Raw genomic sequence first — 7220 nt, 5'->3', positions numbered from 1 at the left:
TGACCCACAAGGGAACTCACGTACATTTGACAGCAGAGTTCATGATCTCTTTTTTTTCCCTCTTTCTTGTGTTTTTAAAAGATGAAAGTATGATAACACATTAACAAGAGATTTGGAAAATACAGAATGAAGTTACATATGCTTTCATATGTATAAATTGAAATATATGAAATATATTTATATGTTATATATATAATATATAATAAATAATATATATCATATAATGACATATAATATACAATATGTATATTATATATTATATAGTTTATAATATATAATTAAATGATTGCTTATTATATATAATTTATATTTATATATATAATTTATAAATAACAAATTCATAAATAAATATATATTATATGTAATATATTATATATATTATATATACATTATATATATTATATAATATATAATAAATAGTATATAATATATAATGTAATATATAAAATATATATTATATGATAATAGTATATATATTATTATATAATATATAATATAACAATATATAGTAAATATATAAAATATAAAATATATATAAATTGATAATATATATGTAATATAATTATACATAATATACATAATATTACATATATTTATATATTATCTACATATAAATATATATAACATATGATAATATATATGACATACAATACATATAACATTTATTATATATAATATATAATATATATAATATATATATCACATATAAATATAATTATAAATATATATAATATTTATTATATAATATATATGATATATTATATATATTACATATATATTATGTATGATGCATAATAATTTTACTATACTATAATTATATAGTATAGTACATAAAAAACATTATATATTATATGATATATAATATATTATATATTAAAATATATAATATATCATATCATATAATAAATTAAAATATATAATATATCATATAATATAATAATATATATGATATATTATATAATATAAATAATATATAATATATATTATATATTATAATATATAATAATATACAATATATATTATATATAATATATAATAATATATAACAAATACATAACAAAATACAATCTATAATATATAATAATATATATAATATATATAACACATTATATGATATATTATATATATTACATACATAAAATATATTATATATGATATATAATAATTATACTGTACTATATATAATATATTATATATAAAATATAGAATATATTATATGATAACATAATATAGCATATTATACATTATATAATATATATAACATATATAACATAATATATATTATATAATTATATAATATATATTTATATATTATATAATTATATAATATATATTTGTATATTATATATATAATATAATATATAAAATATAACATTATAATTATATTATTATATATAATATATAACAAAATATAATATATAATATATATTATTTAATTTATAATATAGTTATATAATATAGAATTATATAAAATTTATATTATATATTTACATATAATGTATTATTACATAATTTATATATACAATAAATTTATATATAAATATATATCTTATATATATTATATGTATATGTATATATATTATATATATGATGTATAACAATATATAATATATAGTATATACAATATAGATAATACATATTATATGTATTGATGTATTGTATTATTATATTATATATATGTTATATATCATATTATGTATATTCTATATTATACATTCTATTCTATATTCTATATAATTATATATCATATATATCATATATTATACTTATATAATATATAACATATTAATATATATTATATTATAATATATAACATATTAACATACTATATAATACCATATATAATATATTATACAATATATTATTATTATATAATAATATATACATATATACATAATGTATATAATATCATATATATTATATATAATTCTTATATATAGTATATACTACATATAAAATTAGATATATTATATATACTATATAATATTAAATAACATATATATAATATATATTATATATAATATATAATAATATAACATAATATATAACATAAAATATATAATATATCATATATGTAATATATATATTATATACATATGTATATAAACTATATATTATATAATAATTATATAATTATATAATTAATATATAATAATGTATAATATATAATATATAATAATAAAATCATAATATATAATTATATATAATATATAATATATAATATAAATATGTAATATATAATATATAGTAATAATATAATATATAATATAATATAAATATAATATAAATAATATAATATAATATAATAATATAATAATTATAATAATTATAATAATATAATATAATAATTATATAATATAAATATAATATAAATAATAATATAATATAATATAATAATAATATAATAATATAATATAATATATAATAATATAATATATAATATATATTAATATATATATAATATATTAATATAATATATATTATAGGAGAGAAGTGAGAAGTGCTCCTAATATATTAATATAATATAATATATATATAATATAATATAATATAATATAATATAATATATAATAATAATAATATATAATAATATAATAATATATAATACTATATAATAATATTATATTAATAATATTATTATATATTATATATAATTATATATATTATAGATAATATATATAATAATATATATAATATAATATATATAATATATTATAGATAATATATATAATTATATATAATATAATATTATATATAATATAATTATGTATATTATATATATTTTATATAATGTAATATATATAATTATATCATATAATATATTATATTAATATAATATATATTATATTATAATTTAATATAACATATAATAATATATGTTATAATAATATATATAACAATATATATGTTATAATAATATATATAATAATATATATGTTATAATAATATAGCATATAATAACATATATATAATATATAGTATATATAGTATATAGATTATATATACTATATATTATTATATATACTATGTATAATATATATATTATGTAATAATATAATAATATATATACTATATAATAATATATATTATTATATATTATATATAAGATAATATAATATATATTATATATAATATAATATCTATAATATATATTTTAATATAATATAATAATATAACATATAATAATATATATTTTATAATAATATATATAATAATATATATGTTATAATAATATAACATATAGTATATATAGTATAGGCATTATATACATTATATATACTATATATACATTATATATGCTATATATAGCACATATAATGTATATATACTATATATTATATATATTATTATATATACTATATATAATATATATTATATTATATTGTATATATATAATGTATATATATTATAATTATATATATTATATTATATAATATATATAATTATATTATTATAAATATATTATAATTACAATAATATATTATTGTATATTGTATGTTATATTATATATTATATTATATTGTATATATATGTATTATAATTATATCACATATATTGTATTATTATATATAATATATATTTATAATATTATATATTATATATTATAATATATAATATATTATAAATATAATTACAATATATTATTGTATATTTTGTGTTATGTATATTTATAATATATATAATATATAATATATAAAATATAAAATTATATATACTATATATATTATATATACTATATTATATATAATAATATATAGTATATATAATATTATTATAAAATTATATTATATATACTATATATATTTCAGAATCTTTTCCATTTTAGGTTTTCAAAAGATACTGAGTATAGTTTCCTGTGCTATACAGTAGGTTGTTGTTATCTTTTTACATTTAGCAGTGTATATCTGTTAATCCCCAACTCCTAATTTACCCTTCCTTACACCCTTTCCTTTCGGTAATCCTATGTTTCTGTGTCTGTGAGTTTGTTTTGGAAATAAATTCTTCTGTATCAGTTTTTTTAGATTCCACATATAAGTTATACCACATACTTGATTTTGGCTTCATATAATCATCTAGGTTGCCACAAACGGCATTATTCATTCTAATATTCCATTGTATAAATAGACCACATCTGCTTCATGCATTCCTCTCTCCCTGATCTTATGCTCTAACTTTCTGCTTTGTGCCCTCTGTGGCTGCCATTTGTCTACCACACGGTGCTGCTGGGAGTGGTCCTCAGAGATGGCACGTGCTACGGCTGAGTCACACTTGTCTCCGCTGGGGTGATTTCTAGCAAGAGGGGTTGCAAGCACACCTGCGTGTTCCATGGCTCCATGCTCTGCAACTCCTAAGGCCGGCCTTCCAAGTCTGTTCCCTAGCCCCTCTATTCCCACACTGCCACAGCATCTCCCACCTCAGAGCAAGGTAGGCCTTTGCTGGTCTTGGGCCCCAAACCATTGCTTCCTCTCCGAATCCCTGCACCCATCATGAAGTTTGGAGGTTGTGACTAGCTGTGTTCCTTTTGGTGTTTGAAACACAAAGGATTAATTCTTCTTCCTTTGAAATCTAATTGTCTTAACTGGTTTGTAGGAACTGAAAATTTGTAGCCTTAAGATAGATCTCTTTTCCCCTTAGAGATTTTTTAAAAAATATTTATTTTGGCTGTGCTTGGTCTTTGTTGCTGCGCATGGGTTTTCTCTAGTTGTGCTGAGTGGAGGCTACTCTCTAGTTGCAGTGCACAGGTTCTCATTGTGGTGCCTTCTGTTGTTGCAGAGCACAGGCTCTAGGATGCACGGGCTTAATTGTCCCATGGCATATGGGATCTTCCCCAAGATCGAACTGGTGTCCCCTGCATTGCCAGGTGGATTCTTAACCACTGGACCTTCAGAGAATACCTCCCACACCCCCCTGCTGCCTTAGAGATTTAAAATCTCCATCTGGCTAACTCTGTGAGTCAGCTCACAGACCTAAATCTCTATAGAGAAATGGAAGATCAGATAATCTTGTGGAAGAACTCTAACATGAATATTCTGAGCCTTTATCTTTGTTTCCTCCAAAAAGGTCATGGCCATTTGCCAAAGGAAAGTATAGAAAATGTACAGGGACTCTCAGGTACTACCCTGAGCAGTTATCACTCTTGAGAGCCTTGGGTGGGTGCTATTGCAGTCAGCTGCTTATAAAGTCTAGGTGGGAGAGACACTTTTTCTGGAATCTACCTCATATTTAGGTGAACTGGCTCAAAATTCATCCTGCAGTTCTTCTCACAGTTTCTAAGAGTATGTTGGAAAAACATCCTCAACAAGTGGCAAAATCTCTACACTGACTCTGTGACCTATGGAGTTGGAGCTGGTATGGGAAGGAGGGCTAAGTGAAAGCCACTGGAACTCTTTAAGTCAAACAGTGAACCAAAAGCAGCACAGAGTCTGGGGAAATCGCGTAGACTGGTTCCACCAGGAGAGGCTGTGAGTGTGTGCCTCCACGGGTAACTCTACTCTGGAATTAGAGCCAAGCATCTTCTAGGACAATGGCAGTGACAGCTGTCACAGGACTGCTGCAGGGGAATAGCTGTGGGCTCACACGAGGCCGCTGCTAACTGCAGGGCAGAAGAGTGGACTGGAAAAGAGACAAATTCTCTTTCTCTCTGAGAATCTGCTTTTATTACCTCTTGAATAAGTTCTCTTTTCCCTTAATAGAAGACAGTCTTTGAATTATGGCAAAAAACCAATGGGAGTCATTTATTTAGACATTTATTTCACATACAAGTTTTCAAGAAGACATCTAAGTGAACATTCACACAAAACAATGAGTGGACATACATTTATACTAGGAATGCATTCAGAGGTAAGGGCTTAGCATTGCATTTGGGGCGTCCCCGGCTCCCTCAGAGTTGAGGTTCATCTGTCATGGGGCACCAGAGGTCCCAAAATAGGCTTTCTCCACTGCAGCTACCTGCCACTGTCTATCACCTGCTTTGAACGTGAGTGATTTGTCCCTTGTCCTCACTGAGCATGCTCCTGGACTGCTTGCAGCAACCTCTTGCTGAAGTATGGGATGGATTCAGTATGGCCTGAATGCTGCCCGTAGTGGCGAGCCAGGGCGGTGGCCTGGTCTTATAACTTCTCTCTTCCAATGCCCCATAGCCTCACAGGACCTTGGAGCTGGAGTGGTCTTGGCAATCATGCTCAACTTCTCTTTAGATAAGGAACTCAGGCCGAGAGAGAGACTGGTTTGTTCAACAACACTCAGAAAGTGGTGGCGACAAGAATGAAACTTGTCTTACAGCTTCTGGTCTAATGCTCATTCTATGTGGCAGGCTGCCCTGAGCTGTTTTAAGCATACTGTGAAGTTTTCCTCTTAAAAAAAAAAACACACACACTAATGTTTCCTTCCAGATGAATCAAGTAGGTTGTATGTATAATAAAAACGCCAGTAAGAATTAGGGTATTTGTGGGAGTAACACAGTAAGCGTAGGCAGGGATACAGCCAGATTCCAAAGGGTCTTGGTTAAGAAGACAGAGAATAAAATAACTACTTATATACACTTCTAAAAAATAGGAACGGGGTAATTTTTAAAGATATAAGACAGCATTAAGTAAATATAGGTTTAAGTGGTTAGCTGAGGTGACTTAAAAGTTTTGTTTTTATAAGTTTCTTTGTTCCAGCAGCCAGAACAAAGAAAGAATAGTAGTAAGTTGCTAAAAAAAAAAAGTCACAGTGTTTGTAAGGTAACTTTTTTTTTGCTTTAGGATCAGCGCTTTCCCTGCTACTGAAACTTAGGGAAAAATACTTCTCCTACGGATTGTCATGAAGGCAATGTTATGTGATATGAGACACAGTAATCAGAGTGTGACTTCACTTTTGACTCTAATGTTCCACCTGGAAAAAGATAAAATACAAACAGCCTTGGTCTAAGATGGTGGGTAGGACTGTCTCCTTCTTCAGAAGCAAAGTTCATTAAGTTAATTTAATACAAGTCCAAATGCCCACTTACAACTGGGAACAGGTAAGGGGACCCCAATTCCACCTTGGCATGATCCCAGACATGACAGACAGAATCGGATTGTTCCACTTGGAGAAGGAATGGTTCCTGAGCCTTTCCGGCCATTGGGGAAATTTAAGAGACGGAGGTAGAGAATATGATTTTAGGCATTGAGAAAAACTCTTCTGCAAGAGAAGGTGGCTCTTTCATTAATGAACAAATAATGTTCCATAACTGACAT

This window comes from Giraffa tippelskirchi, chromosome 13, assembly GCF_054371585.1.
Source record: "Giraffa tippelskirchi isolate mGirTip1 chromosome 13, T2T-mGirTip1v1.2.pri, whole genome shotgun sequence".
NCBI lineage: Eukaryota > Metazoa > Chordata > Mammalia > Artiodactyla > Giraffidae > Giraffa > Giraffa tippelskirchi.
Note: the sequence above shows the minus strand (reverse complement) of the source record.